This window comes from Triturus cristatus, chromosome 8 (assembly GCF_964204655.1).
Source record: "Triturus cristatus chromosome 8, aTriCri1.1, whole genome shotgun sequence".
Classification (NCBI taxonomy): domain Eukaryota; kingdom Metazoa; phylum Chordata; class Amphibia; order Caudata; family Salamandridae; genus Triturus; species Triturus cristatus.
In genome coordinates, this window is record NC_140591.1 from 376,610,722 (window position 1) to 376,635,352 (window position 24,631).

Genomic DNA, 24,631 nt, shown 5'->3' on the forward strand with positions numbered 1-24,631 from the left:
ACATAAGACAAATTTGAAGCTGTTTTTTGCTGTAGGTAGCTTCTGATGACTTTTATTAAGAAACTTTTACCAGTTCCAGCTTGTCCACTCACATACATCCTGATTGGTTCAAATGATGTGCATGAGCACTCTATCTTTTCATGTAGTAATCCATGATCAATTTTTTTGGTGACTTCTTCATAAATTTGTTTTTGTTCTTTATTCAGTTGTTGTTCCAGATTTAGTAAGTCGATTGAATTTTCCTGTGCTTGATTCATAGCTGTTTCTACTTCAGTCATGGCTACGCAGCTTCATTTTCTATGATTGGTTGTCCTAGGGGATCTTGACTAAGTGTTCCTGAACTTTGGCTGTCTTGAGAACTGTCTCTAGCTACTTCAGCTGCAATTTTTGCTTCCTGTTCATTTTCTTCATTTAACATTTGGACATAAGTTGTGAAAGTACTGCATTCTATGCTATCTTTGCTAGCATTAAAAGAATCTTCATAGCTTTGAGATTCTCCCAGTAGTTCGTCCTCTGAACGCCATGGTTTAAACAGCTGTAAAAGAGCCAAGTAGTAAAATTCCTTTTTGTCAGTAGTGTCGCAACTCAGCTTCCTGTGATTTATCAAACTTCCTTTTGTTTGCTTCACCAAACATCCTTCCTCACCAATGACTTTATATTTTCCATTGTTGATGTCTTCTGTGGCTTTCCGTGAAAAAATGTAGTTCTGCAGCACTTCATAGAGACACATGTTCTCAAGATGATGACTTCTTTTTGGGTAATATGTGTCCAACATGTTTGTTTTCAAAATATCTGTACTTTCTGGGTCATTCTCGGCCAAATATTCAATTTCTCCAACAGATTTCAGTACCCGATTTCTCATTCCTGCAAGGCCTAAGCTTACCCAAATTATTCTTCTGGATTTCGAGTAAAGACTTGCAGATGATAACCTATCTGAGCATTCGTAGGATCCAATTTCTCAATGCGATAACATCTTTAAACTGAAACTGTACAGCTTCTTACTGACAGTCTTCTCGTGAGAAATCTCTTCCCACATTTCCTTCAATTCTGTTTTCTCAGATTTAGTGATGTAAGATGTGACATACCGAGCAACAGCAATAGAATTGTCTGCCACATACTGAATATCCATGTTAGCATTCCACATGGATAAAATGACTGGGTTGAAGTCATTTATAAATTTTGACTCTTCTTTTCTTTTTAGGTTGTATGTATTTTTGGGAGATTTTCTGGTTATAGTATGTCGCACAGCTGACATAAAACTGTTGACTCTTCCTTTTGAAAGAAAAGGTCTAGGAAATCCAAATCGACACTTTGTGTAGAATTTATCTTTGGTCTTGTACTTCCGTCAACAGTATTTTCCACACCGATGACTTTGGAAACGTAAAACTTGCTCTTTTAACTTTTTCTCTTCTGTGCTTTTAGGTATAGCACATGTTGCATATTCTTCAATGAAAGATAACACTGCTTAATCAGCATCTGTTCCAAACTTTGGGGCATCCTTGATCCACAACAGCATATGAATATGAGGAGCACCTCTTGCCTGGTACTCTTTTCTCCAAAAGAAATCCACTACTTCTCCAAGAGGTGGATTTTTTTTATTGCAGATGAAGGACATCATATCCTCAAATCTATGATTGAAATATCTGCAAACATTAACCGGATCCAATGAGCACAGTTCTCCTGCTGTCTTGTATTCAATGTTTTTAATGTTTGAATTTGCCTCTCGTAGAAAATCCAGTAAATCATCCCAAGCGTACTCGGCACAGCTTAGGGTTAGAAACCATGTAGGAGTTCCTAAATTCCGTAACATGCATTTTAATTCTCCATGGCGTCGGTACCAATATTCATTTGTTCAACGCTGACAAGCCATCAGATTGATCAGTTGTGTTTCCAAATGATCATCTCGGTGCTGCACTTTCTCCATAAAATCCTTAGCAGACACATTATGTAGATGTACTCCACATTTTAAAATGTGATTTACTGCATAAGATAATGCAGACAAGTCGCTTTCAAATAAAAGATGAAACAAATAAGGAATACTTTGACAAAATCTTGAATCTTCAGCATATAGGGCCTCATGTAGGTAAATAAATTTTACCGGTTCTTAAATACCGAGCCGTACCGAATCGGTAAATTAGAATCGGTAAGTTATATGTAGGTAAAAATTCGGTAACAGTTACCGATTCGGTAACAATCGGTAATCACGAATCGGAATTCACCGAATCGGTAAATACCGAGGTGGTATTTACCGAATCGGAAAATACCGAGGTGGTATTTAGCGATTCGGAAAATACCGAGGATACTACCACCTTCCCTTAACTAAGTAGCTAATATCATAATTATGTTATAATAGAAGGTCTCTTAGGCTTGAATAGGGGACCCCATACCTCAAAAATCAGCTCAGTGAAATCACATCACAGGAGCATCAGGAGCCGTCTCGCAGGAAGGCTCGTCTTCGGTCTGAATAATAAACATGATGTCTGTGATATGAAAAGCACCAACTGTCAGGTATTTGCAGCTGCGCGTGTGTCATGGCTAAATAGTGGGTCGAACAACCTAGAGTGGAAAACATGCATTGTGTAAAATTCCAGACTGTGTGTCACAGCATGTACAGACCAAGGTCGCTGCGCAGAGCTTGGGATGGGAACAACAGAATGCACTCGTCTGAAGGAAGTCTCGAGTCAGCAGTTTATTCAAGAAAGAACATGTAAACGCAGTGTCGTGTGCAAAGACAAAAAGATGGCTACATAACATTCAACGTGGTTATGCTAACTGAACAATGTATGTACGTATTCAGGGAGAACTCACTACACGCCCCCTTGAGCGAAGCAATATTTAATAGGCAAGAAAAGAGAGAACGCAGAGTTCAGTTTCGTCAGAGCAGAACAAGGCATAACCAATGCAGCGCCAAAGTCCTAAAGTCCAATTAATTGCAGCATAAAAGTCCAAAAAACACAATGCAAGTATAGTGAAAAACTCAAGCCGACCATCAGGAAGAGAAAAAAGAGAAATAAAAGAAATAAATGTTGCGCCAGGGTGCTGTCCAGTAGCACAGGCGCAATGGACGACAATCCAGTTAATCCATGAATGTATAGGCAGCATATGTGGCCACGGCTTCCAACAAAAAATCGTTTGCAGGGCCACTAAAAGTCTCAGCCATCCAATTAAGTAAAGAAAAGGAACATACGTGTTCTCCAACCAACGGAGCCTCTAGCACAATCAGAGGGCACCCGGAATGTTCCTCCAAATAGCTCATGGACAAGAAGTCGTAGGCTGCCGCTGAGATGTCCCAATTACCCAGGATACCATGCGCCGCACCACACGCCATGATCCGGACACCAGAACAGGACAACTCGTGAGACACTAAGGGCCTCATCAGTCGATCGAAATCCGGCACCGGAGACACCATGTTGGTCAAGCACAAATCCAGAGGCCATTCAAAGGGACAATCCAGGCAGTGTAATACAGGTTGTACGCAGGTGAAGTAGGAATACCTGAAGGATAATCCATAAGCCAGGCTCAAAGTCGCCAATGGCAGAGTACCATAAAAGTCAAGCATCCTATCACGAAGAAGATGCAGACGGGACAGGTGCTCGTGTGGCACAGAAGGAGCAGCCATTCCGGAGTATGAAAAGGAAAAGCAGCACACCTGCCACTAGCGCCAGGAGCAGCGGGACACCTCCAAAGATGCTCGAGAACAGTGAATGAACAAATGCCGGAATTACACCAAAAATAGGTTGGAAAGAGGTCACGAGACCCGAGCCCACATGTGTAAAAAAATGAGCCAGGCCGGTCGTGGATGAGGCATTGAAAATAGTTTGGATCAAAGAGCCGAAATGCAGGGGGAGGTCAGTATTCAGAGGCGCCTGTACCTCAGTGCGCGTATTAGCAACGTGAAGGACAAATGTTTCACGAGAGGAAGTCAAAGGCACCTGTTTGTGGGACAATAGCGCTCTATTCTGCTCAACTTGTTGAACTCTGCTTTCAAGGTTGGAATCGAAGGCCAGATGGAAACATCCAGCCGCACATGCGGGGGTGGAAGAAGAACAGTATTGCAGCAGACAACTTTATGCGAGACAGTTATGTACGGGATTCCCACTCACATCCCGCAGCAAGCTTCATTATTCAACATTAAATAAATACCGTTTGCAAGCAGAGTGAAAGGAGGTGTAATCACAGGCACTGGGATACCTCGTAGGACGCACGCCAAATTCGGGGCTTGTACATTGCATGCGCCGTGTACTGGCATGTGCCTATTGTCTCATGTATGAATCCTAGAAGAGAGAGTGCTGTAGCTATTATCTATAACGGCTAAAGCCTTCTCCATGTTTGCTTGGTCAATAGCTCTCAATCTGGAAGCCGCCTCACTGTGCGACAACTTGCAGACTTCGTTGTAAATAGCATACGCCCACCTTTTGGTTGTGCCACCCACAGGACCATTCACAAAATCATTCAATTCGGTATGCACATTGATGGAGTGGGTGGACTTCCTGATCCTGTAGATGTGCTCTGTGTCAGCTGGTGGACAGATTGGGATGTGTGTACCATCAATGCAGCCAATGAAATGGGGGAACTGTGCCATGTGAGAAATGTCTGTTTTTGTTTACTGCAGTGCAGCCTGTGTGTTGTGGAAGCTGATGTAGTGGTGCATTCTCTGCATCATGGCATCCAGGAAATTCCTGAAGGAACGGGACAGGCAACTCTGGGATACACCACCCACCGCAGCTGTCACCACCTGATAAATGCCGGATGCCAACAGATGTGGGCTGCAGAGCACCTGCACATGTGGGGGTATGGCGTGAGCCCTTCTTATTGGCTGGTCCAGGAGTGGGTGCAGGTCCCTGATTGAGGCCATGATGTTTTCGGGGTGTAGCCTGTACCTCTCATGTATCTCTGCATCAGTCAGCTGGAATAGTGTGATGCGCTGTCTGTAGATGCGTTCCTCCCGTCGCCAAACCCTCAGTCCTGCTGCCTGTGGATGTAGGCGCCTTGCAATGACGTACATAGCGGGCATGTTGTCCACGCTGTTGCATTTTGGGATTGCTTATCTGCACTGTTGATGGTTACCACCTGCTTTCAATCCGTGTTAATTACCGACTCTTATTTACCGATTTTCTTGGATTTCTTAATTACCGAGTGCTCCTACATGTCATTTTCATTTTTACCACTTCATATTTACCACTTCATATTTACCGATTCGTTAATTATGTATTCGGTAACTCTGATTCGGTATTTTGGAATTCGGTAAATATGAATCGGTATTTACCGCCTCATATTTACCGAAAAGTGGTTTTTGGACTCCTACATCTCACTTGTCTGAATACCGGTCGGTAACGGCATATTTACCGGAAATCGGCCGTTACCGACCGGTATTTGGCTACCTACATGAGGCCCTCAGTCTTGTAGTCCAATACTCAGAAGCTGGAATCTGTTCTAGGCGTTCATCGTATCGTCCACCTTTTCCTGTAGGAAACAGCTGAGGAAAACATCGAGCTTCCAAGCTCTTCTCCCATACACTCACGGGAGTTCCTTTTGCTTTCTTCATCTGAAACAGATCAATAGTGCTCCCATAACTTCTTTTGAATGAAGAGGATGTATGCTAAAATGTTCATAAATTTCTTCTTCTTTTGACTTGTCCACTTTTTCAATTTGACCAGTTGGTGTTTCTGTATCTTCTTGTAAATCTTCTTCTTCTTCATCTATATAAATTGATTCATACCATTTATTATTCCTTTTCAAATATAAATTTGCTCTTTGTACTTTCCGTACATCTACCATCTCCTGCCAAATCTTTTTATTCTTTGTAGGTACACCATTAACCAGAATAACTAATGGTTCAGTTTCCAAAGTATCTGCATCAATAGTTTCCATATTTTTTTTCAAATCCAAGGGCAAATACACCACTCTTCCTTTTAAACCTCTCAGTAAATCAGAAGGAGGTAATTTACCAGTTTTGGGCTCCATATGTACTATGGTCTGGAACGGATGAACACATTGAATGAGTTTAGACTCATATGTATTTAAATCAGAAAGTTTGGCAGGAATAGCATCCAATTCTAAATTATTATGTACAGCTCTGGTCGGCATTCTATTTTCTTCTAACTTGTTATAACAGTATTTACAAATATGCTGATCTTCACCCAATTCAAAACAATTTTCAAGAAATATATATGTTGCAAAATCTTTCCACTTATAATTATCTTCATTTTCACTTTTTTTATACAGATCAACATTCCTTGTTTGAATTTTATAATGACTTCTGCGGCAACAAATACAAGTAATATTTGGTCTTTCATTAGAGATGATAGTAAATGTTGTCATTTCATCCTCAAAATTTTTAGTAATAATGAGTTCTACATTCTGTTCCTCATTTTCCTCATTAACTGTGTCCTTTTCTGCACTTTCTTGTTCTGGACCAAAGTAACAAAACTGAATCTCATCAGTAACCTTCACTACATCTGATACAGATCCACGGAACAGAGCATTATTCAACTCATTTAACTTTACTGCTGGACTTTTAGCAAAATACAATGTTCTCACAAACTTTCTCATTTCAGTATGATGAACAGCCAGCACCCTAAAAAGATAGACAAGCCAGAGAATGTCCCTGCAAACCAGTATTCTCTCTCACTCTGCATGGATCTAGTGTTTGAAGCACCTTCATCTTCTGTTTTACACTCTTTTTACTATATTCTCTTAGAAAGTCACGTAATTTATCAATAGATTCCTGACGCACAGTACAAATACTACTACAGTTCCAAGTGTACACTGGGGCTTTTGGATGTCTCCCCATAGCCTCAGCAGCCATTACTTCTTCCTCATTTCTTGGGACCATTTTCTCTTTTTCCATCACACAACCATCCTTAACTTCATATGCTCTACCATTGGTGTCAACTGCATGCAACAAACTATTACTTTGAAGATAACTCTCTTCATTAAAAAATGGTTCAGTACTTGAACTGTGTTTCCATTCTCCCAAGAACACTTTACAAAAGTTACTTTTTTTCACTTCTCTTTTCCTTTTGCTTTGTGACTTCATTGCATTCACTAATTTATCTAATCTACGCATCCTATTCAAAATTAGAATAAAAAGTTATCTTTTTATTTCCAAAGCCTTACTTACAATATTTTCTATAAAAAAAAAATTCTTAATAAATTTTGATTTTTTCTTATATTTTTTCACATCCTTTAGCAAATTTAACATCACTCTTCTCTGAAACATTTTTCGACGAATGTTTTTAAAATCTAATTTTCGTGTTAAATCAGTTTTACATACTTCTGATTGTACATTAGCTTTTGTTTTTTGCTGTTGACTCTGTTGTTGCTTTGTACATAAAACACTGTTTGTTTTACATTTATTTTTGCCATTTTTTTGTTTTTTGAAGATCTTTTTTAAGAAATCGCTACTCTGCTTACCAATAGACTTTTTCTTTTTGCCATCACCAGCTTCTCCTCCTATTTTTTTTTCCCCAGTTTTGTCCAGATATACTTGTTGTTGCTTTTCTTTCCTCTTTCTTGTCCTTAAAGGCATTTTTTTATTTTTTCACTGTTGCTCAGCAATACCTGCAAGAAACTTAAAAAAAATCTTTTTTGTAATTATAATTCATTAAAATATTTTTTTTTGCTTTTCATTAATTTCAAATGTTTTTCCATTTGCCTCTCATTTGTGATTTACTAATTTGTGCACAGTGCTAACCACCACAGTTGAAAAAAAACAAGCTGCCCCTTTCCTGCAAGTGCATGTTTTACAGAACAACTGCAACACAAATTATATCTGTGGCCACAATTCCTGTGCGCACACAGCCTCATGGTGTGCTTCTAAGCAGAAAACAGAATTTGATTTGCAAATTCAAAGCACATTTACTACTCTGGTAGATCAAGTGATAATTGCTGTTACAGCCTGACACATTTTCCTTATAGTTTACAGAGACAGAAAAGAGCACATTTCCTAACAGCTACTTCATACCATAAGCATCTGCAACCTGGGTGAGTGTTTAGAGTAGAGCAAAGAAAATGAGGCCTTGATGATGTTTTTATGTGTTTGCGTTATACACTGCTTTCTGAAACATCACACAGAGCTAAGTACTACGCATGGGAGTGTTGGAGAAGCTGCTGCATGTGTGCCAAGAGTGTGTTTCTGCAGACTATGTATTGTCAGCTGCAAGAGAGATGAGCAAGGAGACTTCCAGAACTGCATGAAGACTGCAGGGATGTATGTAACAGTGCATGTGTGCTAAGGGATAATTTGTGTAAAGACAACAGGCTGCCCCTTTCCTGGGACTGCAATTATTACTGAACAACAACTTCACAAATTAAATCTCTGCCCACAATTCCTGTGCCCACACAGACTCATGCCATCATTTTAGGCACATAACACAGGCTGCCCCTTTCCTGGGACTGCAATTCTTACTGAACAACAACTTCACAAATTAAATCTCTGCCCACAATTCCTGTGCGCACACAGACTCATGCCATCATTTTAGGCACATAACACAGGCTGCCCCTTTCCTGGGACTGCAATTCTTACTGAACAACAACTTCATAAATTAAATCTCTGCTCACAATTCCTGTGTGCACACAGACTCATATCATCATTTTAGGCACATAACACAGGCTGCCCCTTTCCTGGGACTGCATTTCTTTCAGAACAACAACTTCACAAATTAAATCTCTGCCCACAATTCCTGTATACACACAGACTCATGCTATGTTTTTTGGAACAAAACAGTGTTCCTGAATAGTACCAAATTACTGTTACAGTCTGACACATTTCCCTTATCATTTACAGAGGCAGAAAACAGCACATGTCCTAACAGCTCCTTGAGACCATGACCATGTGTGAGTGATTAGACTAGATCAAAGAAAATGAGGCCTTGGTGACGTTGAATGTGTTTGCGTTACACAGTGCTATCTGAAACACCACACAGACCTGAGTACTACACATGGGAGTGTTGGAGAAGCTGCTGCGTGTGTGCCAAGAGTGTGTTTCTGGACACTGTGTATTGTCTGGTGCAAGACAGATGAGCAAAGAGACTTCCAAAACTGCATGAAGACTGCTGGGATGTATGTAACAGTGCATGTGTGCTAAGGGTTATTTTCAGTTTTGAACATATGGCATCTACCTGTGCCTTTGCTATTTTGAAAGGGAAATCTACCCTGTTGGTTTCAAATGTTTCAGCTTTTGCCTCCCATTTGCGATTAAGTGATTTCTGCTGAGTGCTAACCACCACATTTGAAGAAAACAAGCTGTCCCTTTCCTGCAAGTGCATGTTTTACAGAACAACTGCAACACAAATGACATCTCTGGCCACAATTCCTGTGCGCACACAACCTCATAGTGTGCGTCTAAGCAGAAAACAGAATTTGATTTGCAATTTCAAAGCACATTTACTACTGTGGTAGAACAAGTGATAATTACTGTTACAGCCTGACACATTTTCCTTCTAGATCACAGAGGCAGAAAAGACCACATGTCCTAACAGCTACATCATACCATGAGCATGTGCAATCTGGGTGAGTGACTACACTAGAGCAAACGAAATGTGCCTTGATGACGTTGAATGTGTTTGCGTTACACAGTGCTATCTGAAACACCACACAGACCTGAGTACTACACATGGGAGTGTGAGAGAAGCTGCTGCGTGTGTGCCAAGAGTTTGTTTCTTGAGACTGCGTATTGTCTGGTACAAGACAGATGAGCAAAGAGACTTCCAAAACTGCATGAAGACTGCTGGGATGTATGTAACAGTGCATGTGTGCTAAGGGTTATTTTCAGTTTTGAACATATGGCAACTACCTGTGCCTTTGCTATTTTGAATTGAACATCTACCCTATTGGTTTCAAATGTTTTAGCTTTTGCCTCTCATTTCAGATTAAGTGATTTCTGTTGACTGCTAACCACCACATTTGAAGAAAACAAGCTGTCCCTTTCCTGCAAGTGCATGTTTTACAGAACAACTGCAACACAAAATACATCTCTGGCCACAATTCCTATATGCACACAGACTCATGCTGTGTTGGTAGGCACAAAACACAGGCTGCCCCTTTCCTGGGTCTGCAATCCTTACAGAACAACAACTTCACAAATTAAATCTCAGACAACAATTCCTATATGCACACAGACTCATGCTGTGTTGGTAGGCACAAAACACAGGCTGCCCCTTTCCTGGGTCTGCAATTCTTACAGAACTAATGCTAATTTCAAATGTGCTACCATTTTCCTCTCTTTTCTTTCAAAGTGATTTCTGCTAAATCCTAACCATCACAATTAAAAACAAGCTGTCCTTTCCTTTCAACTGCAAGTCTTACTTTTCAACAGCAACGCAAATTAAATCTCTGTCAACAATTCTTCTCTGCACACAGACTCATGGTTTGATGGTAGGCACAAAACAGTATTCCTCATTCTTACCAGTACACATTAACTTATTGTGAAAACATACTCCATAATATCTAACAAGTTCAAAACAGTTAAATATCTCGCAAACCTCAAAATGTAAAACATAACTTTTGAAGAAGATTCACAATTCTAATATTTTTCTCAAAAATCACCACATACTTCCCCTCTCAAACTCATAACTCACCTTTAAAATTAGTTAGTTGTGAAAGAAATGTGCCACTCAAACAGCAGACTATCAGAGTCAGAATATCAGAGCTCTACACCTCTCTCCTCTCTCCAGAACCAGTAAATGGCAATGTTTCCCTCTCTTTTTTCACACATATACATGTTAATTTCAAATCTCAGTGCTTCCCACTTTTTTTCAAATGAAATCACACATTTCTATTGGTTGAAAACTTCAACCCCTTTCCAAATGTACCCTTCCCCCAACTTGACTTCTGCCTGCTACCATAGCAACAGGTCATGGAACACTGCTGTGAAGAGAGAGGTCAGAAGTTCAGCAGACAATGTTTCATATCCAAAGAGCAAGAGTGCTTGACTTTTCAAACCTAACAGCCAATCCATAGTAATGTTCTTTGGTAACACATTTTTCTGTACCAATACAAAACATGCTTTTTAAAATTTAAACATACAGCCTAGTTTTTAGTGTAGAATGGTTTGAAACAGCCAATGAGTTCTTTTTATAAAAAAAACTATGTGTGCCCCCATTTTTCAACTGTCTTTCATTTCATATTGCCTTTCTACTGAAAGACACCTCCTGAGTGCATCCAGATCTCCTTGGAAGATGTTCACAGTGTGGATTGTAGGTCACAGCTATGTCTTCTGGAGTGAAACATTTGCAGAAAAAAGAGGTATGGTGAGAGACCTTGCTTTGCCAAATGTAGACATTAAATGGATTGGTCAGAGAGGGTTAAAGTGGCACCAATTAATGCCTTTGGTGAAAACCTTTCTACATCTCCCACAGCCTAACCTTATTATTGTGCACTGTGGTGGTAATGACCTAGGCACTTTAACTGGGGTAGGTCTGGAAATGCTTATTAAGGACACCTTTGTGCAATTGATGTCGCTTTTTCCACAAACTGCCTTTGTATATTCTAACATATGCCAAAGGCAAAAGTGGAACTGGTCCAACCAATTTTGTCCGCAGATTGACAAAGCAAGGAAGCACGTCAACAAATCTATTTCTGCTTTCCTCAGAGACTATGGTATGGGTTATATATACCACAACAACTTGCGTTACAACATGCAAGACATTTATAGAGGAGATGGTGTACACTTCACTGATGAAGGCAACAGAGTCTTCCTCTTGAACTTTAGACTCTGCATCGGTACTTACTTGTAGGTACCAAAAAACACACAATAAACACAAGGGCTCTTTTCAGAGCCACCTTATATCTTTTTACTTAATTGCGAATGTTTTATTATTTTTTTGTTTTTAAAAAATTTTCGGGTGCGCGCTGAGTGCGCGCACTCGGCGATATTTTTTTTCAAAATATAATTTTTTTTTTGCCCTACAAGGTCCTACTGTGACCCCCTTACAATGCCTAGTGGGTCAATATCTCCCCACTCTGCCCCCTTTTCAAGTTCTCCCCCTTTGTTTATCACCCCCTCTTTATGCGAGAGACAAAATGGCGGCTGCCGCTTCCTGATTTCCACCGATTCGAATGTTTACTGACATCTAACAACCAATCAGAAGTGCGCTCACGCACGGCAAGGTGCGCGCACAGGACTTGCTCAGTGCGCGCACGCTGCACGCGTACAGATATATATATTGATTTAAATGCTAATTTCTCAGGAAATACTAAACAGATTTACACCAAACCTGCAAAAGGCACTTCATGGACCTTATGGCTACCTCTCTGCCAAATTTCACATAATTCTGTTCAGCCGTTCGGGCTGTAGCTGCGACTAAAGTCCCTATGGAAAAATGGATGGGGAAAACTTGTTTTGGGACCCCCCTTTTTTCTCGGCCCCCGCTTGACGAATCACCCCGAAACTTTCAGGGTAGGAGCTGAGCGGAGCGCCCCATTAGTTTTGAAAATTTCGCGAAGATTCGTCAACTGGCGCCAAAGTTATTCAAAATAGAATTTTGAGATTTCCTATGGAAACACGGTCCTAACTATAACTACCTACTGGCGACCGCCAGTAGGTAATGTATATATTTATATACATATATATATATTTATTTTTTTCCACTGAAAAAACCATAGGTTTCAGGGACGTTATAGTTAGTAGGACATTTCACTCGTACAAAACCAGACAAAATCCGCCGTTATGGTTAGTTCAGCTAAATATAACTCGCGCCCCCGCAATGCACTGCTGATGACGCCACATATTACATCATTCATGACATGGTCAGTGACATCACTGATGACATCACTGATGACATCTCAAAATTACATCACTGATGACATCACTGATGACATCATCCAGTGACTGTGTGTTTGTTTAAAGTTTAAATATGTTTTATATATATATGGCAAGGTGTATTGAAGAATGAGTGGGTGTATAAATGTCTGGGTGGAGCATTTAGTAGGTGCGTGACTGACTGTTTAAGTGAGTGATTAAATGTGTCTTACTGAATGCATGGGTTAGTGACTAATCTGTGTGAATGTCGGTATCGGTCTGTCTGTTGTTGTATAAGCTGCCTCATGGGTTGGTCAGTAGCTACATGAGTGTCTATATGGGTTATCGATTGGTTGCCTGAATATTTGTATGGGTGCCTGAGTGTGTGTGTGGGTGGGTGGGAGGGGTGTGACTGTGCATAGATGTTTGAGTAGTTGATTCACTGGGTGTATGGGTTCAAGAGTGCATGTGGAAACAGCTGTATGGGTGTGTTGGTGAGTGAATGGATGTCTCAGTGTTACATGTCCAAGTAACTACATATGTAAAAGGCAGTGTATGTGAGAGTTGGAGTATATAAATGACTATATGTGAGAGTGAGTGATTGTGAGAGTGGCTGTATGGATGAGTGTGTGCTTGTATTAGTTGGTGTATAACAGTGTAAGTATGTGTTAGTATATGTTTGAATAAGTGTCTGTATAGATATGTGAGTGCATATGATAGTACCGTATTGATCGTTGACTGCATCTATGAGTGATTGCATGGGTGAATGAGTGGATGTGTGTGCAGACCTAGGAATCTGTGAGTGCGTAACTAGTAACTGTGAGAAGTTGGCCTGGTATATTCTTTCCACTAGTTATAGTGGGCACCTTGCACCATTCCAAATGACCCCTTATTGATGATAGGTTAAAGACAACCTTTATTGAAAGCTATCCTAGTGGTAGCTATGGAGAGCAGCCTTCAGGCTAAGTCTTGAATGAATGTAAAGCAGCTTGTTTTACCAGTCTAAAATCTCTTGAATGCCTAAATGAAAGGCAACCACACCAGGTACATGTATAAAATATATGTATTTATTACTAAACACACCCTGCTAGTCTCTTTATGAGGCTAGAGGTCAAAACACATAATTTACACGTCAAATATTACAGTAAAATAGCACAAATACACGTTAGGCCCTAGGGGCGAGCCAAACCATATACTAAAATAGTGGTATAAGAACCATGACTTAACTAGACACAAGGCCTAGAGCCTGTAGAATGGCTGGGACCCCAAGTAACCACCCAAGGTAGTGACACAGGGGACCCACAGGGGCCGTGTGCAGTGTGAGAACACAGCCGCGAGCTCCTTTTAGTTTCTATGGGCGAAGTCGCGGTTAGATTTTTAAAGATTAGGTACACTTAGAGATGAGCTAGGATACCAAACCCTTTTGGACTTAGGAAGTTCTAGGGTCAACACCCACGGGAGCACCGGAGTACTCGAGTTACCTCACCCAGGGAAGCCGGGTGCATAGGTGTCAAATGGTGCCGGGTCGCGTCGTCGTTTTCTATGGAAACTGGTGAAGAAGTGCTGCTGCCGGGAAGATGCGAAGTGTCCGAAGATATCCAAGCCTGGATCAAAGATGAGAAGAACCTGAAAGCAGAGGGGACAGAGTCTGGGTCACTAGCCAGTGACCAGGGGCAAGATAGACAGATGCCCACCGATGTCGGCTGATTTCAGGTGAAGAAGGTGAAGCTTGACTCTTCAGCCACGAGGACCAGGAGGCGTCGAGGACAACCAGGAGCTGGATTCGAGCTGTCCCATGAAGGATGTCGAGTGCTGCAGCATCGGTGCCTGGATTGGACACAACAAGCCTTGGCAACAGCAACCCATGCATAAAGGAGAAAGATGCTTCGGTGCAGACCAGCAAGGTCTGAGGGACTCACCACCTGGTGGAGAGTCAGGGCACATCTGGAGCAACCAGGGAAGCCTAAGAAAAATCAGAGTTGCCTTCACAGGGACACACCAGTCGACGGACCAGGGATCGCGAAGGAGCCTCGAGCGGAAATGCAAGAAACAGGCTCACGGAACACTCGTGGAGTGTATGTAGGCCCACAATCTTCGGTGCAGATGGCGCTCGGGGCTTGGGCTACAAGTAACCCAAAGCACGACTTTGAGAGACGTCGGGAAGTCAATTCACATGCAAATCTGCACGGTGACTAGGCGTTCCGGTTCCACGTTACTCACGAGAGCTGCGGGTCTCAGCTTTGCTGGGGACTCGGGTCGGCCTCTGAGAAGTCTGGAAATCCTCTTCCTGGGCTGCAGATACTTCGGAATCCGTCGGGAGCTTCAGAGATGCATACCAGCAATTGCTTCATTGGTGTCCGCCAAGCAGGGGAGTCACTCCTTGACCCCAAGGGAGATTTCTTCAGTCCTCTATTTTTTTTTTTTAACAACAAATTTTATTGATTTTATTGTACCCAGTAAGATACATGACGGATAATGAAAGCAATAGATACTGAAAATATCCTCACCAGGAGGTCTGCAGAACATTAGACCTAACAACCCACCCCTCCCTCCGCCCCCCTCCCCCAACCCTGTACCACACGACCCATGAGAAATGATACGAATTTGTACAATAGGATTAGTTCCGCATCCGTAGCAAGCTAACACATTACATTGGTGGATCAAACGTTCAATAGGGTCCTGATTTGCCGGCTGTGTTAAGAAAGATAGGTGTATGCCCCGATGTTTTGCCCATCTGACCCAGATCTTCCCATGTTTTTGTGGGCAGCCCCCTGCCTGAAACACTGCCACTTCAGCCGACATACATTTATCTAAGGCTGATTTCCATGCTGCAACCCCAAGGGGAGAGGAGGCCTTCCAATGCTGTGCAATGCCTCGCTTGGCTAAGCTGAGGCCCAGGAATAGGAGGTGTCTCTTGTATCTGTTACCCCCAATATTGTCTGTGCTATGGAGAAGTGTCAGCCTAGGGTCTGCTGGGAGGTCCCACGCCAACACCTGCCCCAAGCAAGACAGCACGCCCAACCAAAAGTGCTGCAGCGCCCCGCAACGCCAAACGGTGTGTAGAAACGACCCGTCATCAGAGTTACAACGAAGACATGTGGGGAAATGTATAGCCCCCATCTTCCAGAGGCGAAGGCGAGTATAGTAAATTCTGTGAAGATATTTAAATTGGATCAGCTGGTACCGGGTGGAGACCGCAGAGTACCTGGGGCTGGCTAGGACCTCCGTCCAGTCATCGTCAGTCAGGGCTGGTAGGTCCACCTCCCACGATACCTGGGTCCAGTCCTCTAGTCTTGAGTAGAGCGTCAAAGTTCCAGGATTCAGTTGCAGAGTTTCATCCAGGGATATCTAAAGTCCTGTTGCCAGGGGTTCCTTACTTATACCTAAGAAAGGGGTTGGACTAACTCAGGGGACCCACCTGTGGGAGGGTTTGGAAAGAGGGGTGGCTACACCCATTTCCTTTGTCCAGTTTCGCGCCAGAGCAGGGGCTGGAAGCCCCTGAACCGGTTTGAGCTGGACAATGCACAGGGACACCAAATGTGCCCCCAGTGCAGGACTTCAAAGCCCCAGATAGTGCTCCCGCCCAGCCCCAATACACATCTGCCTGTCTGGGGAGGTGGTTACACCTCCCTGTGACAGGAAACCTATTGTCCAGGCCTCCCCTGCCGGAGTTTCGGTCAGCAGCAGGAGGCCAGACCCGTGTCTGTGGCTGCAGCATCCATTTTGTGATGCCAGGGCTCAGTTAAGTTGGTACCGGGTATACCGGTGCTGTCATGTCTCTCCCTCTAGAAGGGTGGGCTCATACTCCCACACCAGTTACTGGTGTGAGGGTATGATTCCAATGTATTTGACACCAAACACGACATGTTTCCGTGCAGCCAGTCCAAAGTTAGCATTTACCATTTGGTTATAATGCACTTAAGAGTATATGGTCAGGCTGCACTACTGACAACCCCGGAAGATAGATTCTAAAGTCTGCAGATGGGCTCAGCTCATGCCTGGGCACCCTCTCACATATAACCAAGAACCCTGTCTTCAGAATTGATAAGGCCTGCCATAGGGGTGACTGATATGTTTCTATGTGCAGTGATAGGTGAGGTATAGTGAACCTATATCTCTGGAGGGGGTGCATGCACCACCTTACCAAGGCTGCAGTAGCAGACCTGTGGTGTCATTTTGGAGGGCTTCCCAGGCGTGGCATAATACATGCTTCAGCCCCTGGCAGGCCTCTGGGGTACCTATGCCCTGGGTATATAGTATACCATATACTAGGGACTTATAAGGGCACCCCAGAATCCAATCTGTTGTGTACCTAAAGTACATGGAATCAATTTAGAGAGGAAGCAGCTAGGCTGGGGTCCTGAATAGCAGGGCCCCAGCCAGACTAAAGTCGAAAAACTGTGTTACAGCAGCAAAAAGTGGGGGCAACCATAAGAGGCAGATCCTACTCTCTTACAGTGGGTGTATCAAAGGTTATATTAGGGTGTGAGGAGGTGCATCAGATTTTCATGTGGATGATGTCATCAGTGATGTCAATGTAGGTGTCATCAGTGATGTCATCAGTGATGTCACTGACCATGTCATGAATGATGTAATATGTGACATCATCAGCAGTGCATTGCGGGGGCGCGAGTTATAGTTAGCTGAACTAACTATAACGGCGAAATTTCTCTGGTTTTGTATGAGTGAAATGTCCAACAAACTATAACGTCCCTGAAACCTAGGGTTTTTTCAGTGAATTTCTAAGGTTTTTTATTTGCTAATTTCTAACTATAACGTCCCTGAAACCTATGATTTTTTCAGTGAATTTCAATGGTTTTTTAAATGCTCATTTCTAACTGTAACGTCCCTGAAACCTATGTTTTTTTTCAGTGAATTTCAAAGGTTTTTTAAATGCTAATTTCTAACTATGCCTACAAAGAGATTTGCACAAAGAACCAACAGAGGAGCAGAAAAAGTCTGTTGCAAAGTCATCCTGTGCCCCCTATGGTGAAAGACACTTAGAATACAGTTAAAACACCTACATACACTAGGGTACACTATGGGTTGGGGTTCCCCTGTGATTGGCATGACCTCCCCTGTATGGCCCTAGTACATAATAGGGCAGGGGGATTTAAACTACCTCTAACTAAGAGGTGCAGAAGGAGGCAAAAGAAGTACAGAAAGAAGCAACACAGGTGCCGAAAGAGGCAAGAGAGGTGCAGAAAGAAACAAGAGCACTGCAGAAAGAACCAACAGAGGTGTAAAAAGAGGCAAAAGGGGTGCAAAAGGGGAAAAAGAGGTGCGAAAAGAGGCAAAAGAGGTACAGAAAGAGGCAGGAGCGATGCAGAAAGAAGGAAGAGAAGGGCAGGAAGAGGCAAAAGAATTGCTGAAAGAAGCAACAGAAGTATAGAAAGAAGCAAGAGAAGTACAGAAAGAGGCCAGTAAGGTGCAGATAAAAGCAAGTGTAGTGCAGAAAGAACCAACAGAGGTGCAGAAAGAGGGAAGAGGGGTGGAGAGAGAGGCAAGAGGGGTGCAGAAAATGGTAGAATGGGTGCCCAAAGAGGCAAGAGAGGTACAGAAAAAGGCAGGAGGGGTGCAGAAAGAAGGAAGAGAAGTGCACAAAAAGCCATGTAAAGTGCAGAAAAAGGCAAAAGGTACATAAGAGACAACAGGGGTGCAGACAAAAGCAAGACAGGTGCAGAAAGGAACAAGTGAGGTGCAGAAAGAGCCAACAGAGGTGAAAAAAGAGTCAAGAAAAGTACAGAAAGAGGCAAGTGAGATGCAAACGCAGGCAGAAACAATACTGAAAGAGGGAAGACGAGTGCAGAAAGAGACAACAGGGGGCAGAAAGAAGCAAATGAGGTGCAGATAGGCAGCAGACGCGCAGAAATAGGGAAGAAAGGTGCAGAAAAAGGCAAGAAAAGTGCAGAAAGAGGCAAAAGAGGTACATAAGAAACAACAGGGGTGCCGAAAGAAGCAAGACAGGTGCTGAAAGAGGCATGGAAAGTGCAGAATGAAGCAACAGGGATGCAGAAGGAGGCAAGAGAAGTGCAGAAACAGGCAAGAGATGTGCACAAAGGGGCAAGAGAATTGCTGAAAGAAGCAACAGAGGTGTAGAAAGAAGCAAGAAAAGTGCAAAAAGAGGCAAGTGAGATGCCAAAACAGGCAGGAAAGGTACAGAAAGAGGGTAGACGAGTGCAGAAAGAGCCAACAGGGGTGCAGAAAGAAGCAAATAAGGTGCAGAAAGAACCAACAGACGTGCAGAAAGAGGGAAGAGAACTGCAGAAAAAGGCAAAAAATGTGCAGAAAGGCAAAAGAGGTACATAAAGAGACAACAGGGGTGCAGAAAGAAGCAAGACAGGTGCAGAAAGAAGCACGAAAAGCGCAGAAATAAGCAAAAGGGGTGCAGAAAGATGCAAGAGACGTGTAGAAAGAAGCAAGTGAGGTGCAGAAAGAGCCAACAGAGGTGCAAAAACAGGCAAGAGAAGTGCACAAAGAGGCAAGAGAATTGCTGAAAAAAGCAACAGAGGTGTAGAACGAAGCAAGAAAAGTGCAGAAAGAGGCAGGTGAGATGCAAATACAGGCAAGAAAGGTACAGAAAGAGGGAAGATGAGTGCAGAAAGAGACAACAAGGGTGCAGAAAGAAGCGAACGAGGTGCAGAAAGAGGCAACAGACGTGCAGAAAGAGGGAAGAGAGGTGCAGAAAAAAGCGAGAAAAGTGCAGAAAGAGGCAACAGAGGTACATAAAGAGACAACAAGGGTGCAGAAAGAAGAAAGACAGGTGCAGAAAGAAGCATGGAAAGTGCATATTGAAGCAACAGGGGTGCAGAAAAAGGCAAGAGAAGTGTAGAAAGGAGCAAGTGAGGTGCAGAAAGAGCCAACAGAGGTGTAAAAAGAGGCAAGAGAGGTGCAGTGAATCACAATGAATGGGTTCCATTCAAACTACGTCAACAAGGAAACAACCATGACTGCGCTGCTCTCCTCAAGGGCGAATGACAGTGTTTGCTTTCGTGTTCAGTCCGTCACTTCTAGGTCACTTCTTTCTAATCCAAAACGTCCTTGGACAATAATTATAATCTGATCATTTATACAAGGGCACTCGGTGTGAGGATTCAGATATATGCGCCCAATTGGTTTATGTAATCGGCAAACAAAACAATGTCATGTGACATGTGGAGCAGAAGCACACATAAAGACACCCAATTTTGTTTAGTGAAACATGAACATACGTCGACTACTTCAATGTAGAAAAGCAAGGTCCACTGTCAGGTAATGCATATCAGAATACTGTAATGAAGGGACCTCTGCTGGCATCGGTGGGGAGGCGGCCGATATTACCTGGGATAGGGGTTTTTGGTCCAACACACTTGAACATTCGGCCCTTTATGGGTAAAATGTGCTGATGGCATGGAACCCTTCTGCCTTCAGATACGTCAGTTCAAGGCCCTCTTCTTTTAAGTTACAGTCCTCAAATTAGTCTAACCCTATATATCAGAGGGTTTATTTCCACAAAATGGTCTAAAATGCACCAGTAGCGATACTGGATAGTGTCCGTCGAGTCTAGGAAGCACCAATGTATTACTTAGCCAACCTTACAGTGGCTAGAGGCCAGCTAAATCCGGCTTGCATTGGGCGTATGGACGTGTGTGCTCCAAATGTCTTTACCATTCGTTTTGCTCAGTTTGGAAGTGCATTGCTCGGCAGGCAGCTCAATTGGAACCAATATTCGCCAATTATGTGGCTTTGATGAAGTGTGAGGGTGACATAGATTTAAGCTAGCTTCTTTTTATTAGCTGACACAATGATTTGAGAGAGTATAAGATGTGCTGCGCAGGTGCCAGCTTTTAGGCACCTACATGGTACAAGGGGCTTTGTCTAAGGGTTAACATCAACATAGTCCAGTATGGAAGTGCAGTTGAGATAGTAAAATAATCGGCATCATAAGGATAACAGGTCAAGTAGGCTTGTTGTGATTACAATCCACGGCCGGCGGATCACACTTGTGTGCATTTGTCTGACCAGACACGTCACCAGTTCAGAAAACTGAGTAGCACGTGTCCATTTGAAGAACAGACCAGCAAACGTTTACTAAGGTTAACTTTAACACCTAAAGACTTCGCAAGGCAATCTTTCGTCTTTCAGATTTTGTTCTTAACCGGAATTAAATTTGTCGACCTGACGAGAGCAACGTGCAGTTAAAACGATATTTATCCAATTTCTGGACAGGCAACAAAGAATCAGCGAATTCTTCAAAAGTGGACCTTAATGCACTTTCTGGAAACACCCGATGGGCGGAGCGTCTCATACATTCTAAGGCATGAGTGTGTACACTTCCCACCATCTTGGTTCAATCAATACACTCTGGGTTTACATTAAACGAACAGAAAAGCAATAGACGTAGATTCTGTAGAACACACTGCGTGGGCACAGCCTGAATCAAAGAAAGTGAATAGAATTTATGTCCGTCGTTTAATCACACGGAGATGAAATCGTTAAAACACGTTTATTTCTTACAAACATTTCAAATCATGGGCTATGACATCCTGGAATTCAGGAAACATTTATGAAATAAGCACTTCGCTACGAAATGAACAAGCCATTAGTCAACAGCCACATCATGCAGGGATAACACAAAAAAGCTCCAATGTGTACATCCTCAGGTTACACCCCAACGGCTGCACATACAGCGCATGGTCAAAACAAGCTGAGACACATCTCGCCCCCGCCCCATCCCCTCTGATAACCTTGCATGGTACGAGGTTCCTCCTGTCCTATGTTACCCAAACAACAACAAAAACTTCCCAGTCCCCATTTTAAACGATGGAGGGGTGAGGGCTACTAACGCTTACCCTATGCGCCTAAACACTGATTAAACGTACTTAGACATGGCGGTTATAAAATAACGCACCCATTTATTTATATGGGCTTCAGAAATTATTCTGTGAACGTCTTTTTTCCACAGCAAGATGCAGAGTAAAATCGATTGCAGCCACCCATGACAGCTTATTGTAGTGCCACCCCAGAATCAGTTACACGTGTCTGGCTGTGAAGAGAACAAGCACAGTCTGTCTGATGGCGTGGACCATCCCAAGGGCACAGGTCCTAACCTCCCCTGCAGACCCGCTGCTGTCAGTTCTTGGTGTGAGTTTCTCTTCTCGGCTCAGGGCAGATGTGGTTCCTCTGGGTGCTGAGGGCGTCTCTTCCAGGCTGTGATCGCCGTCCGGCCTGTCCCCTCTGTTCATACAGGAGTGGAAGCGTGCTGCCTCGGGCAGGTCTCCTTGTCCCAGGGCTGCTCTTCTTGAGACGGTTCCAGGTACAACATTCTCTTGGTTGTGGGGGTGGGAGGGGTTAGGCGGGGGCTTCCCTGTAGCCATCTGTCTGTGGGGATCCCAGGCCGATCACCCACGATCACCTCTGGACCAGACCTGGGGCAGATCTCTCCTCGCCAGGCCCCCGGTCTTAGTCACTGCACAGTCTCCGGCACAGTACAGGAGGCGGCCAGCTGTAGGCTGCGCATGGCTTCCTTGATGAGGTTACCGGAGAGCAGCAGCTCCGTCAGCAGGTGATGCAGGTCCTCCTTATCCCCCCGATCCCTGACTGCTGCTCCGCATGTCCAGCCGCGGCCGCAGAGCTGCTTCTTGCCGGGTGCCGCAGTCCGATGCAGCGGCGCCCAGTGTTGCTGCAACTGCTTACCGCTGGCTCATGAGGCGCACAGTGCGTAAGGGGGGCTACGACCACGCACGCTGTCACATGCTGTTACGGCCGAACTCCCTGCCCCATTGCCTGGATCTGGCGGCGTCGGGTGGCCGGGCGGCTGCAGGGGGATCCCAACTGCAGGGCCTGCCCGATGCCGGCCACCAAGGCATCCACATTTTTTTAAATTTTCAGACGGATTTGCGCACCCAGCGCGACCCCACCCGAATTTTTTTTTTTTTTTCAATGCTTTTTTTGGGCCTGGTGGTCCCTGTGGGAACCCCTTAGCAGGCCTGGGGGGTCAGGGTATTTTTACCCTGCCGTCTTTTCTTGTTTCTTTATCTTTGTCTTACCTTTTTCCTTCTCCCTTGGTCCGAGGGACAAGATGGCTGCCAACACTTCCTGGTGTGGTTAGGCTCCGCCCAGATATCAAAAGTTTTCTTTTTTTTAATTTCTCAGGAACTGATGAACGGATTTACACCATTTAAAAAAAAGGTCGCTTTCTGAACCAAGCGCTACCTTTTTGCCAAATTTGATGTAATTCCGTTTAGCAGTTCGGGCTGTAGCTTTGTCTAAATTACCCTATGGAAATTAACATGGGGAAAACGTGTTTTGGGACCCCCCTTTTTTCTCGGGCCCCGGTTGACGAATCACCCCGAAACTTTCAAGACAGGAGCTGACTGGAGCGCTCCACTAGTTTCGAAAATTTCGGGAAGATTCGTCAACTGGCGACAAAGTTATTGGGAAAAGAAAAAACTCTTTTTGAATAGAAACGAGGTCCTGTCTTTATCTACCTACTGGCGACCGTCAGTAAGTAATATATATATATATATTACCTACTGGCGGTCGCCAGTAGGTAGATATAGTTAGGACCTAGTTTCCATAGGAAAAGCATTTTGATTTGCCAATATCTTTGGTGCCGTGTGACGAATCTTCGCAAAATTTTCAAAACGAATGGGGCGCTCTTGTCAGCTCCTGTCTTAAAAGTTTCGGGGTGATTCCCCAAACAGGGGCTGAGAAAAAAGGGGGTTCCAAAACGCGTTTTCTCCATGGTAATTTCCAATGGGAAGTTTTGTTGCGGCTTTAGCCAGAACTGCTGAACGGAATTACACCAAATTTGGTAGAGAGGTAGCTCTTGGTCCAGAGTGCGCTCTTTGCTTTAAGTTGTGTAAATCCGTTCAGTAGTTCCTGGGAAATTTAAAATTTTAAAATATTGATATATTTTGACCGCGGTGGATCGGCGAACCCTTCCGATCACAAGCTTGATTCTCATTGGCTGCCAACACTTCAAACCAGAAAGTGTTGGTAGCCATCTTGTGACTCGGTAGAACCGATTCACAAGAAAAAAGGTTAAAAAAAAGAAAAGGGGGAAGGGTAGAAACACCCTGACCCCCTAGACCTGTTCAGGGGGTCCCTTACCAAAAAAGCATGTATTTAAAAAAAAAAAAAAAAGGCAGGATTTGCGCCTGTGTGCGCGAATTCGGCCGAAAAGAAAAGAAAATTAAGCGCCGTGTCCCGCTCTTCATTTTAATAAGCCCCAGGGTGGGCCAGGTCCCAGGGGCAATCTTGTTATGCATACACTGTTGAAATCAAGGCAAGCTAGCACCATTATCAGCATATCACTGCCAGCTTTGGCGTACATTTGTTCAGCCAAATCTCAAGTGGTAAAAAGAATAAAGTAACTTACATGTCCATAGGAATAACCTTGAGCAGCTTTACAAACCCTAGCATTTTTCACATTCCAGCTAGAATTCCCGTCAGTAGCTATGGGCGGCAACTGTGAAATGAACTCCAAGATATAATGAAGGTATTTAAAGCTTAGGCATGGGAGAGCTACGCCATACAAATCACGCCCAATCACGGAAGGATCGATTGGAATATTAAATGCAATGGAACACTTGTGATAAATGAGAAATATCTAAAGAGACATCTGCAAGGCGTTTATCCTCTGCAAGGTGCTGACACGAACAGCGAGGTGGGAAACGAAGAACTTACCCTTCCCGTCAGATAGCTATCATCTCACCTATATTTATAGTTGATTACTAATGGCAACGTTTTTAGTTTTAATGGAGTTCCTTTTATTACTTGTCTTATTATATTCGAATAATAACTATTCACAGCCATTGTTTAACATAAGCTGTGCCCTCGATCAACAAAGTCTCCACAGACTATATATTGCATAAGAGAAATCCCAAAGCATGGGCCATATGTAGA